The 14,077-nt window shown below is 45.9% G+C and overlaps 1 long non-coding RNA gene across 5 annotated transcripts; it reads left to right on the forward strand.

Moving 5' to 3' along the window:
* Positions 1-16: 16 nt before the first annotated feature.
* LOC144298496 (uncharacterized) lies at positions 17-9,765 on the forward strand. Of its 5 annotated transcripts, none has more exons than XR_013365428.1 (5): positions 18-582; positions 674-864; positions 3,447-3,548; positions 4,116-7,431; positions 7,510-7,539. It is a non-coding gene; the product is annotated as an uncharacterized LOC144298496 (long non-coding RNA). The 5 variants fall into 5 exon arrangements; XR_013365429.1 differs by lacking the exon at positions 7,510-7,539 and adding an exon at positions 7,786-9,765 and having other exon boundaries at positions 20-582; positions 4,116-6,458; XR_013365431.1 differs by lacking the exon at positions 7,510-7,539 and adding an exon at positions 7,786-9,765 and having other exon boundaries at positions 26-582; positions 4,116-5,024.
* Positions 9,766-14,077: the final 4,312 nt, after the last annotated feature.

Genomic DNA, 14,077 nt, shown 5'->3' on the forward strand with positions numbered 1-14,077 from the left:
AGGGGCAGGAGGAGGGAGGCGGGCGACCCGGGGGCCGAGGCCGGGGCGGGGGCACGCGGGGGCGCGGTGAGCGCGGCGGGGGAGCCCCCGAGCTGCCTACGGTCCCCGCCCCCGGCCGGAGTGGCCCGGGCCGGTCGCGCCACGTGGGGCCGCCCGGGTCCCCGAGCCCCTCAGTAACCGTAGTGAACGGGGCTGCAGGAGCCGCTCCCGGCCCGGCCCTTCGTCACCGCGCCCTCCGCCGCTGGGAGAGACGGGGCGCCGAGCGTCCAGACCTGTCCCGGGGCGCAGAGCAGGGGCGCCGAGCGTCCAGACCTGTCCCGGGGCGCAGAGCAGGGGCTCGGGACCCGGTGGCCCCTGCCACCGCTACCTGGCGCTCGGGTGCCAACCTCCAGGTCTCGCGACTCTGCAAGAGTGAGCACCCCCGGGTGCTAGGAGGATCGCAGACTGCCCCCACCTGCTCCTCCACCCACTCACACCCTCTCTGAGGCCAGCTGGGAACCGACAGGTCAGAGGCACTGTGGGAAAGCAAGGAGAGCTTGCAGTGAAAAGAAGTTGCAAAGGGCTGTACTGTGTTTGGCACAGGTGAGTGTGGTGAGTCAGTGGGTGGAGGTCTGATTCTAACTCCCTGTTTCTTACTGATGGGTGCCTTTTATCTTTTTTTTTTTTTTTTAAGATTTGTTTATTCAAGGATGAGGCAGAGGGAGAGAGAGAGAGAATCCCAAGCGGACTCCCTGCTGAGTGGGATCTGGTGATGCTGAGTTCAATCTCATCACCCCTGAAATCATGAAGTCAGATCCTGTAACTGAATCCTACTCAGAATCCCCCATGGCTCCATCTCAGAGCACCGCCCCAAGTCCTTACAAGGTCCTGGAAGGACCAGCGTGATCTGCCCTTCCCTCCCCTCCCCTTACCTCCCTAACCTCACAGCCCCCAATCTCTGCCTCCCCAAGTCTGTTCCAGCCACATTCACCTCTTGTCCTTCCCCAAGTGTGCCAAACTCACTTCCACCTCGGGCCTTTGCACTTGGTATTTATTCCCTCTGTCTAGAGCTATCTTTTCTCAGAGACTTGCACAGCTGGCTCTTTCCATCACATCCCTCATTCCTCTGTCTCTGTTCAACTATCACCTCCTCAGAGAAGCCTTCCTTGACCACCTGGTCTAAATGGTCACACCATCATTCTCTATTGCTTTAACCTGTTTGGGTTTTTTTCTCTCTTTTTTTAGATTTTATTTATTCATTTGAGAGAGAGAATGAGAGGGGTGAGGAGCAGAGAGAGAAGCAGACTCGCACTGAGGGGGATGAGGATGGGGAAGGGGGTACAAGGATGGGACAGTGATGTGGGGGCAGAGGGGGGAATATGGTGAGTGGAGTAGGAGAGGCCCACATTCTGCCTATGGTCTCCACCATTGCAGCGTCCTCCTCAGTCCTGGGTGACTAAGCCACCCAGATTCCCCAGGTTTTTTTTTTTTTTTTTTTTCTTGACAGTACCTAATATTCTTGCTATCATGTTAAAGATTCATCTATTTGCCTGTTCAATGTTGGCTGTCAAGGCAGCTGGATGACCCTCGTGTGTCCTCTGGATTTAGAACATCAAGAGGCGAAAGGAGTTTCCTGAACCTCTTGTTTATTTATCCAGCTTATCTGCCTACAATGCCAACAATCCCAAAAAGGCCACAGAACAGGCCTGGAGAGTTTTCTCCAAATTTGGGGAGCACCATGGGGCAGCCTTCTGGCAGTGGGGTTCACAGCCCAGCTTGGCCGATGCTAAAGTGTGTGACTCTGAGCAGTCTGCTCTGCCTGAGCCAGGGTGCTGCATCAGTGGAGTGGGGGTGAGTAAATGACCTAATCCAGGGGACACGCCTTGGAGTGCCGGCTACACAGGTGAGCATTAGTGACAGTTAACTGCTGTCAGCACTTAGCCCAGTTCAGCCTCTCACCATACATGGGATCAGTGTTTGGTCTCTGTTTTGTCATCTGAAAAATGGGAAGAATGGTTCCTTCCCCACAGATCTGTTTTGAGGACTGAATTAAATGATGAGAGAATGGGGATCCCTGGGTGGCGCAGCGGTTTGGCACCTGCCTTTGGCCCAGGGCGCGATCCTGGAGACCCGGGATCGAATCCCACGTCGGGCTCCCGGTGCATGGAGCCTGCTTCTCCCTCTGCCTATGTCTCTGCCTCTCTCTCTCTCTCTCTCTGTGACTATCATAAATTAAAAAAATAAAAAAATAAAAAAAATAGATGATGAGAGAATGAAATCACCCAGCATGGGGCCTGGTACACAGTAGGTGTTCAATAAATGTTAGCTCTTCTACCACACATCCCAGGCTTGAGTGTAAACCAGCAGCACCCCAGTCCAAATCACTCCCAAGCATGTCTCTCCTCCCTGCTCAATCCAGGGGCACCTCCCCACCCAGGGGAAGCAGTTTAAGAGAACAACGTGTTGGGTCCCCTGGCCTCTACCCTTGCTAATGAAACCTGATTTTGTTCAGGAATTAGGCACATGCAGAGCGCCTGGCTGGCTCAGTCCATTGAGCATCTGCCTCCGGCTCGGGTTATGATCCTGGGGTCCTGAGATCAAGCCCCACGTTGGCCTCTCTGTTCAGTGGGGAGTCTGCTTCTCCCTCTCCCTACACCCCTCCCCTTGCTCATTCTCACTCTCTCAAATAAATAAATAAAGCCTTTAAAAAAAAAAAAAGGAATTAGGCACATGTTCAGGAAGATGGCCCCGCCTTCTTCCCATTGGTCTGAGCCAACTGGGGATATCCCTCTTTGCTGGGGATTGGTCCCCAGACAAGCCAAGTGGGTGCCTTCTGGACCTCTGCTGGGGTTTCTAGGAGAATTTTTCCTCCCTATTTGCCTCCTGTCCCCTGGCGGCCGTTGTGTGAGGATGTGATGGTGGGATGTTATAAGGAAAGGCCGGGAAGATGATTGCAGACCCCAAACCAGAACTAAAGAATAACCATCCCAAGAACCACCTAACTCCAGCCTTTCGTTTATGAAATAATAAAATATCTGTGTTGCTGAAGACACCATGAGTCAGATTTCCTCTTGCATGCAGCCAAAAACATTTCTAGCTAAGACAAACTGCCAGCTGTGGCTGTGGTGAGGACTCCGTGAGGTCAATGCATCCAAAGTGATTCTCACAGTACCAGCCCTTGCGAGCTTTCAAATGTGTCCCTTCATCTTATTATTTTCTCTCTTTTTAAAAAGATTTTATTTATTTATTCATGGGAGACACACAGAGAGAGGCAGAGATATAGGCAGAGGGAGAAGCAGGCTCCCTGTGGGGAGCCTGATGCAGGACTCGATCCTGGGACTCCAGGATCACAACCTGAGCCAAAGGCAGATGCTTGACCACTGAGCCACCCAGGCATCCCTATTTTCACTTTTATTACAGGTCAGACTTGCTAGCTTTATTAAGCTAACAGGGTATCCTCTTCATAGGGTATCTATGTGGCATCTTGCAGCACAAGCAAGCTCTGGCAAGAAGCAGAGATTCCAAACTCTCCTGACCCACGGGGCCTGACAAGGCTGTGCTGAAGGCTGGTATGGCTTTAAGACTAAAGATTAAGGAAAACTTCCCCAAGGGCCACCCCTCCGGCTCATGGTGGAAGGGCTAGGACATTCCAGGCTTGAGAGCTGAATTCAAATCCCAACATTGCCACTTGCTTGCTGCACGACCCTAAGCAAATCACTTCTGCTTACTGAGCCTCAACTACTTTATCTGTATAATGGGCATGTTGCTGGTAGTGGTGATGGCAGGGAGTCACCCAGTACGGTTTCAACCCTGGCATCCAAGCCTTCATCTGGGGAGTGAAGCCCCTGTGTCAGATAGAGTCTCAGGAAATTCCTTCTTCCCTCTACCTCTCCCAGGGGCGGTCACCCAGTAATAAGCATCCACATGTTCCTCTGTAAGAGTCTTGTGTCCAGATGTCCACTGTCCAGTAGACACAAGACATCTGGGCAACTCTCTGATCCCGCCCAACCTCTGCTCTCTTATCTAGCCGTAATAGGGTCATGAGGACAATGTCAAGACCCAACTCCAGAAAACGGGGGGCTCTGCTGGGAAAGGACGGCCCTTTCTGACCCACAACCCTGTTTTTTCTCTTCCAGGGACTAGATCTGGTTCATGTCTGCATCCCAAAGACTACAAACAAATTGTATTTGGAAAGGAAAATATTATGTGTGTTGCCTTCTTCGAAGTTAAAATCCAGCCCCATCAGAGAAAGCCAGTTTTAAGTATTTTTGTAATTATGGCTCCAAGTTTAGTTGGTAATTTAGACCATTAAAAACTCTTTTTCATATTAACTTGTCTAATCCCCACAAGACTCTATAAAATGGGTACTATTTGTACTCCCAGTTTGCCAGTGGTAAATACCAGGCCCAGAGACACTCAGTAAGTTACGCAAGGTCACACAGCACTTCTTTTGATAGGCTATAGCATGAGGACTTGAAGCCTTCTTAGGACAGACTAATTTCCCCATGTGGTATGAACACACCTTAGGGTTTCCTACCTCCCCACCTTTATTTGTGCTGGTTACCTGCCTGGAAGCTCTTTCTTCCTTTCAGTTCATCTAAACCTGTTATGGGAAGGGATGTTAGTCCAGGTCCTCTGAGAGAGCCAACATGGAAAAAAATATCCAAGAGATTTATTAGGGAAAATGCCGGGATGAGAGGCAGGGAGTGAGGAGGTGAGGAGGGAGCCAGTGGAGGCTGGGAGGGAGGGAGGAAGGAGGGAGAAAAGAAGATAGGGTGGTTGTAGACTGCAGTGGCTTTCTAAGAAAGTTCAGTACGGCTGACAAAAAGTCCTTATGCTTCCAGAGGAGCCCTGTGTCTCCTGGGAATGGGCCTGCCTCCTGCCTCCCTGCCTCCCTGCCTCCCTGCCTCCCTGCCTCCCTCACTGATTAACTGGGACCAGCCCCTGGGAAGTGTGGTCTTGACTCAACTGTTAGGATGAATCCATGGTCTGTTGATTAGGCTCCATGCCAGAGGCCTGACAGGTACATTTTCATGGCTGCAGAGGTAAGGAAATATATTTGCCATCTAAAACAACAACCGAAAAAATTAAATCAGTCAACAAGCTGACTATATGCACTTCTATAGGCATGAATTCCATCAGTGCAAGAATACATTCTTCCACTTACAGACACTGGGCCAGGTTGAGGGGGGAGGACAGGAAGGGGAAGAAAAGACCAAAGCTGCAAAGTTTCTACTATTTTTATGCTACTAAAGAGAGAGTGGCAAACTCAAGTCTCCAAACAAGTCTGATAAATGAATGAAGTGACCTGTCATATCAGGAAGGTGATAGGGAGTGGGGGAGATGGTGGAAACTGGAGAGCACTGCCCCATCCCAAGGGAAGCTCCCTCTTCTCAGCACAGCCAACGATGGATGGGCCATGTACAACTATGTGCTCAGTGTGGCCAGGTCTTTTGATTCAAGAGAAGCCAGAAAGAGTAGCTCACATTATTTTAAAACACCTCAGAGGCCAGGGCGCCTGGGTGACTGAGTGCTTGAGAATCTGCCTTTGGCTCAGGTCGTGATCCTGGGGTCCTGGGATCGAGTCCTGCATCGGGCTCCCCATGGGAAGCCTGCTTCTCCCTCTGCCTATGTCTCTGCCTCTCTCTGTGTGTCTCTCACTAATAAATAAATAAAATATTTAAAACAAAAATAAAATACCGCATAGTCCAACAACACACATCTGCCACCTGATTTTGGCCCTGGAGGTTAGCTGTGCCAAAGGCCAGTGGCTAAGCCATTTGGGGATATGCAAAATAGATCTGGAGTTGGGATGTGGAACTCAAGTGCTCTGTAGAATCAAAGAAGGAGAATGGAGTTTTATTTTATATTTTTAAAGACTTTATTTATTTGAGAGAGAGAGAAAGCAAGAGAGCATGAGTGGAGGGAGAAGGCCAGAGGGAGAAGCAGACTCCCCACTGAGTAGGGAGCCCGATGACGTGGGGCTTGATCCCAGGACTCCGGGATCACGACCCAAGCTGAAGGCAGATGCTTAACCAAATAAGCCACCCAGGTGCCCTGGAGAATGGGGCTTTAGAAGGAGGCCTGAGAGACAGGAGGTAAAGGCCAGGCTGACATGAGGGCAGGTAGGGGCCCTATGCAGAAAGGCTGCCAAGTGAAATGCCCTGTGGAATTAGAAGTGGTCAAATAGTCCCTGCAATTGGAAGTATGTAATACTGAGTATTTATTCATTTGCTGTGTTGGGCTAAGGAATAGCAACACACACACTCACATATAACACACACACACACACTCATATGTCATCCCCTCATTGCCCAGAAATGTTCAAGAATAATCTACTACACACACAGGGTGATCAAACTCATTCTGTTTGACCAGACTTTCCCGGTTTTCATTCTGAAAGCACCACATCCCAGGAAATCCCTCAGTTCTGGATGACCAGGAGGGCAGGTCACACTATCAACACACATCTGCAGTATGTGAGTGGGTGGCACCGGTGGAGGTTGGTTCAGTGCTGTGGCAGCCATCCTGGGACCCTGAGGAGAGTCATTGCTAAGCCCCACAGTTAATTAACATTCCTGGATCTGTCCTGTGGTAGATGAGACCATGGTGTCCAGTTCTTACACTTTCCCTGTATTAGAACTAGACATTCACGGCCTTTACCACATGTCTGCAGTGCCTCCCACTGTGGGCAGAGAGTATCTCCCTGACCAGTGATGGTGGACTTGGGCGTATGACATGCTTTCACCAGTGGGAAGTGAAGAAGTGATGGCGTGCCAGTTCCGAGTACAGATTTTGAGAGGAACTATATATTTCCATTTGACCTTCCTGGCTTCTGCCATTAGTCATGACACACAGAGAAACCTGAATTCAATCTGGAACCTGAAGCAGAGATTTCTCACCAGACTTAGGAGTAAGACAAATGGAGAATTGTTATTATAAATCATGGAGCTTCTAAGGTTTTTGTTACCAGCAAAAACCAACTAATGCAGGCCTTATCTCTGAACTTTTTTGTGTCAATTTGGGTAGATGTCGTTTGCATCAGTTACATACAGAATAGGCTGCTTTTCATGCTTGGAATCCTGGTTTTCTCATCTGTACAAGGGGATCATGACAGGGCCCCCTTCCCAGGGTGGATGGGAGGATTCAAAAAGATCGTGTGCCAATACATACAGTAAGCACTTAATAAAATGGATGAAGTGTAATTCTTTCAGCACAGACTTGCTGAGTATTTCTTTACCAGCACTGTGTAAGCCTCTTTATCAAGATTTTTGAAGGAAGTAGGAAAGAAGGCCAGCCTTTCCGTATTTGGTCATTTTCGTACAGGCGTAGGAAAAAAAGAGAAAAAAAAAAACATGTCTGGATCGGAGGCAGAGGAGGGATGGAGGAAATGATGTTTTCTGACATCCAGGCCTTGCTGCTGATTGTCTCTATGATGGGGGCACATCCTTGGTTTAGGAGATTTGAGGTTCTCTAATGAACAAGGTTTTCAGCAGCCACAAGCTAGCCTCAGGCATCCTCCCCCAAGAGAGCCAGGATTATGCAGGGAATGCAGTGGGCAGAGAGCCCGCGGGGGGGGGGGGGGGGGGGGGGGGGGGGGGGGTTGCGGTTGCGGCTCTCTGGACGAAGGCAGGCAGAGCCAGGAGAGCCAGGGAAGCCTCCTGTGCAGCTTTCCCAGAATGTTCTAGACTGGGATATGATGCCCCGGAGTGGTCTCGTCCTGCTTCCAGGCTGCCTGCCCGAGGGGATGGTTGCTGGGGGAGAGAGACCACAGCAACCTCCCCTCCCTTGGTTTCCCCTGGACAGGAGTGCAGGCGCCCCCATGGATCCCAACCAGCTGCCTTGGCCCTTTGGAGTGGAAAAACTGATGCGACTGGACCTCAGTCTCCTCCACTCTTTACTGTCCTGCCTGAGCGCTAGCCTGACGGGGAGGCCAAGGAGAAAACAGACCTGTGTTGATCCGATCTGTGGACAGACTCCAAGTGCTGGAACCTCCTGCCGCCCTGCAGCACCCTGAAAGCCTCAGAGTCTCTGCTTCCTCCTGTAGGAAAATGGGGACAGCGATCCTAGCTGTTTGGTTATGTCTCAGAGTAGCTGAAGAGGACCCAGTGAGATAACAGGGGTAGGAAAAGTGGCTGCATATGGCAATATTTTCTCCTTCTCCATCTTGAAATTATACCAAAGCGTCAAGGAGAGTTAAAAAAAAAAAGCCTCACAAAACTCCATTTTTAGCAACATCAGTAGAAGGATATAATCCATAAACTTCACAGTGTGTGTAAAGTTTTCCAAAAGCAGCTTTAAAATAGGGCAGAAGCCACACAGGATGTAGTGAGTGGGTTCAGTGGTAGCAAATCTCAGAAAGCGAGTGTTCATCCCTGAGGTAAAGGCTATCCTCCTTATTTATAGAAATAAGTGTAGGCTGGGGGCGCCTGGGTGGCTCAGTGGTTGAGGGGCTGCCTTTGGCTTAGGTCGTGATCCTGGAGTCCCGGGATCGAGTCCCACATCAGGCTCCCTCTGCCTGTGTCTCTGCCTCTCTCTTCCTGTGTCTCTCATGAATAAACAAATAAACAAAAAATAAATAAATAAATAGATAGATAGATAAATAAATAAATAAATAAATAAATCTTTAAAAAAAAAATGAGTGTAGGACCCAGGGTGAGTAGTGTTGGCAGCAGAAGCCCTCTTGGATCTGGTCTGGTTCAGAGAAACAGAGTATAACAGAGAATTACAGAGAGGATATTCACAGGAAGCAGTCTGGCTCCCTGGTGGTAGAGGAGATACCATTCGGTTAGGAAGGCAGGCAACTATCCTTCCCCACATCCATGGGAACAATTGGCAGATAGGTGACCTAGGAAAAGCAAGCCCTTTAAAGTGCAAGCCTTAAAAAATAAACATAAAAGCCTTGCTCCAAAGATACTGTAATAAACCCTGCAGAAAAGAACATTAAAATCTAGCAACAGATGGAAAAGGTTAACATGGAGAAGATGAAAATTGCCTCCAAATAATTTTGGCATGAATAAAAACTGAATGAGCAATCACCTCTCTGAAGGAAAACAATCAAGCAGAAATAATTCAAGAACTCAGAAAGAAGATGGTCCACAGAAGAAGCGAACGATGATGAACCAGCAGAGCTCAGGAAAGAAATAGAAGGAAATAAGATCACAGAAAGCAAGACCGACTTGGAAGACACACGAAGAACAGACCTTGTGGAAAATCCTGTGCGGAAGACAGATGACAGAAATGAGGAAATGGGGGCGGGGGGGAGAAAATGACATAGAAGAGAGCGGGAGAAAGAAAATGATAGGAAGAGGAGACAAGACAGTGGAGAACCAAAGCGTGCAGGACTGGAACCTACAAAGAAGAAATACAGAATGATTGAACAGAACAGACACTTAAAGATATAATTCAAGAAAACTTGAAATGAATGAAGGCTTGAATCTACACAATAGGAGGTCACAATCTGTGCTAGGGAAAATGATCCAAAGTGGCCAACACGAAGCCACGTGCCAAGAGGTATTATACATTCAAGATAAAGGACCCTTTGGACAACTGGGCAAAAAATGAATGGTGTTGGGGCGCCTGGGTGGCTCAGCTGGTTAAGCATGTGGCTTCAGCTCAGGTCATGATCCCAGGGTCCTGGGATCGAGTCCCAAGTTGGGCTCCCTGTGCAGTGGGGAGTCTCTTTCTCCCTCTCCCTCTGTCCCTGCCCCCACTCATGCTCTTGCTCTGTCATAAATAAATAAATAAATAAACAAATAAATAAATAAATAAAATCTTTAAAAAATATTTTTAAAAAACTGAACAGTGTCTTTTACAATACTTGGGAGTTGGAGCCTATAATTCAAAGTTGACCATCAAGGGTTCGAATGATAAGTACAAAAGTAAATGATAAAAATTCTTGACTAAAATCAGGGAATGGAGGGAGAAGGAGGAAGGAAAGAGAAAATGCTCCTTTCACCAGTGGGAGGTGCAGAAGTGATGGCATGCCAGTTCTGAGTACAGATTTTAGGAGGAACTATATTATATATCCTATATAAGAACTATAGGATCTTATAAAAGGGAACTAATAGACACTGTCTAAAGAAATAAGGGACTCAGGCTATCATATGTTATATGCACAAAGGGAGCCATTAGAGAAAGACTCCAAACTTATTAAATATTGGAAGAAGTACCTGCAAAAAAACAAAACAAATTTTGAAGATGCAGACTTTACAGTGAAAGACTTTTAACTCTCTCCCCAAAACTCCCAAAATGACAGAATTAAGGGGGTGCTGGCTGGCTCAGTCAGTGGAGCATGCAACTCTCAATCTCTGGGATTTGAGTTCAAGCCCCATGCTGGGCATAGACATTACTCTAAAATAAAATAAGATAAAATAAAATAACATAACAAAATTTTTATGAAAAAGGATTACAGAAGAAAACAAACTGAAGGAAAGCAAAAGTAATTAATACAGAAATATGGAAATCAATCACTCTCCCCCTTGTTTTAATGAGTAGCCATGTAAAACAGGGGGGGAAAAGAAGACTAATAAATAAATCCCCAAAGCTGGTCCTTTTGATGATGACAGAGAAAGGCATCAACAGTGAAACAGATCAACCACTGGTTAACACAATCCAGAAGAAATGGAGACAGTGCAAGTGTGTATAATAAGAAACTATAAGGGGAGAATTAGCCACAGAAAAAGAGAAAATTGAAAGGATCATAAGGGTCTACTTTGTTCCTCTCTATAATTAAAATTGAAAATCTGGATAAAAAGAATTCTCCAGGAAAATATAATTTACCATATTTGGCTTCAGAATAGAAGGAAAAACAGACCAATTCCCAAAGAAGTACTTCTCTCAGGAACACATAGACCACATGAAGATGTCATTAAAATTCAGATTCTGGTTCTGGGATTTTGTCTGAGACCCTCAATACTCCCAGATGCTGCTGCTGTGTCTGGATAATGGTAAAGGTTGTGGGAGAAATAGAGAAGGTTGTTAAAGATCTGCAACGTGCATCACCAAAAAAACCTACTTTAGGTAGCCTCACAGGGAAATCCTATGAAACTTTTAAATAGTAAACCATTCTAATGTGTTTAAAGTTGTTTTGGAACATAGGCAAAGAAAGAAAACTTTGAAATTATTTACAGGAAGTGTGAGGTTGATATTAAAGCCTTGGCTGGCACAAAGAGAGTAACAACTTTCACTTGTAACTATCCAGGCAAAAATTCTAAATAACATGTTGGCAAATAGAACCCAAAGCACAATAAAAGAATAACACATCATCTGGTTCCTGGCTGGCTCTTCCGTGGAGCATGTGACTCTTGGTCTCAAAGCCGTAAATTCAAGCCCACATTGGGTGTAGGGATTACTTAAAAAAAAAAAAAAAAAAAGAATAACACATCACGGCCAAGTGGATTTTACTCTAGGAATGTGAAGCTAGTTCAATATTGGAAAATCTGTTAATAATTTTTTAACAGATTTATTTATTTATGAGAGAGAGCGTGTGCACTCAGGAGATGAAGGAGGGGCAGAGTGGGTGAGGGAGAGAGAATCCTCAAGCAGACTGTGCTGAGTGCAGAGAAGGACATGGGACTAGATCCCAGGAGCCTGAGATCATGACCTGAGCCAAAATCATGAGCTGGCTGCTTAACCAAATGAGCCACCTGAGCACCCCTGCTAACATAATTTATGATATTAACAGATCTGAGGAGAAAAGTCATGATTCTTTCTATGCTAAAAAGGCATTTGAGAAAGTTCAGCATCCATTCTTGATGAAAACACATACACATGCATTCAATAAATAAGAATCCATGGATACTCAGTAAAATGGAAATATATATTTGCCTCTTTACCATGATAAAATACATCTAAGTACATCATGCTGTTTGGAGAAATCCTAGAGTCATGTCCACCAAAGGACCAAAACAAAAACATCCATTTTCACTACTATATTTTATTTTTTATTTTTTTCACTACTATAATTTAAAACAGAACTGGAAAAATAAATAAATAAAAATAAAACAGAACTGGATATTTAAGATAAGCACCAGTCAGTGCCAAATCAGATGGCAAAAGAGTTATAGAAGCATAAAAACTGAGCAGATGAAGGTAGAATTGCCAGTATGATGCATATGAATTGATCCCATATGTAGGAAACCCAGGATAATGCAGTAAGATGTCAAGATACAAAATTAGCATGCATCAATCAGTAGCTTTCTATATTCAAACAATCATCAAGTGGAAGATATATTGAAAGAAAATTTCCGGGGGTCCCTGGGTGGCTCAGCGGTTTAGCGCCTGCCTTCGACCCAGGGCATGATCCTGGCGTCCCAGGATTGAGTTCCGCATCGGGCTCCCTGCATGGAGCCTGCTTCTCCCTCTGCCTATGCCTCTGCCTCTCTCTCTGTGTCTCTCATGAATAAATAAATTAATTAAATATTTTTTTAATGAAAGAAATTTTCCCACTTAAAATAACAAAATCAAGATTGAATACACTGAGAATATTTTTTTTTAATTTGTATTTATTCACTTGAGAAAGAGAGAGAGAGAACATGAGCAGAGGGAGGGGCAGAGGCAGAGGGAAAAGCAGGCTCCCCACTGAGCAGGGAGACCTACCTGGAGCTTGATCCCAGAACCCTGAGATCATGACCTGAGCCAAAGGCAGACACCCAACCAACAGAGCCATCCAGGTGTCCCTAGGAATAAATTTAACAAAACATATTTAAGACCTATATCGAGAAAACTTGAAATCACTACTGAAGGACACATGTATTTAGTATACATTTCAAATACTTGAACAAAGGAATACCATGATTTTAGATGGTGAGTTTCATCATTAAAGCAGTGTCTGTTTTCCTTAAATTAATGTAGAAGTTCAAAGTTATCACAGTAAAAGTACAACTTTTTAACCAGACAAGCTAATTTAAAAATTAATAATACAATTTTTTTTTTTTATGATAGTCACAGAGAGAGAGGCAGAGACACAGGCAGAGGGAGAAGCAGGCTCCATGCACCGGGAGCCCGACGTGGGATTCTATCCCGGGTCTCCAGGATTGCGCCCTGGGCCAAAGGCAGGCGCTAAACCGCTGCACCACCCAGGGATCAAGCAAAAATACCCAAGAGATCTCTGGAAGAGAGGACCAGTGAGGGGAGAAGAGGTCTATCCAACATTAGACCATATTATATGATCTCTCTCTCTCGCTTTTTTGTTTTGTTTTGTTTTGTTTTTAGATTTTATTTATTTATTTGAGAGAGAAAGAGAGAGCATGGGCAGAGGGAGGGGCAGAGGGGGAAGCAGACTCTCTGCTGAGCAGGGAGCCCAACGTGGGATCCATCCCAGGACCCAGGAATCATGACCTGAGCTGAAGGCAGATGCTTAACTGACTGAGCCACCCAGGCACCCTTGCAATGAACTAGTACTATTAGTACTATTAATAGTACTACTACTATTTATAAAGAAATAATATTTTTTCTTTTTTTTAATTTTTATTTATTTATTCATGAGCGACACAGATAGAGGCAGAGATACAGGCAGAGGGAGAAGCAGGCTCCATGCAGGGAGCCCAACGTGGGACTCAATCCTGGGTGTCCAGGATCAGGCCCTGGGCTGAAGGTGGCACTAAACCGCTGAGCCACCCAGGTTGCCCAAGAAATAATATTTTTTAAAATTGTTTTAAAATTTTAAAAAGTTAACTTTAGTACTTTGTGTATTAGAAACTACTATATGCTTTTCAATTTTTGTATTGTAATTATTTCTGGGTTTCTCAACTTTGGGCTCTGAAATAGTTGGGAACTGAGATAGTGACACAACTACACACTCACACAGAAGCTTGTCGGGGGTTGACTTTCTTTCCAGAACCTTCAGAGAAGATGTCTAATCATAACAAAGGCCTTAGAAATTGTGAAATCGTATAGTTTCCAAACTATTCCTTGGGGCTTCTGGCTTCTGGAACCTCTGGGAAAGGAGGGAGAGTTGGGGCAGGCAGACAGGCCATGCAATGACTCTTCAGCCCCACTCCCATAGGCATCAGCTCCTAGATCTGTTCGACATTCATATAAGATCTCACGTTAAAAAAAGAATCCACTGATTTTCTTAAAAATTAGAAAGCCTTTG

The sequence above is a fragment of the Canis aureus genome, chromosome 26 (genome assembly GCF_053574225.1).
Source record: "Canis aureus isolate CA01 chromosome 26, VMU_Caureus_v.1.0, whole genome shotgun sequence".
NCBI lineage: Eukaryota > Metazoa > Chordata > Mammalia > Carnivora > Canidae > Canis > Canis aureus.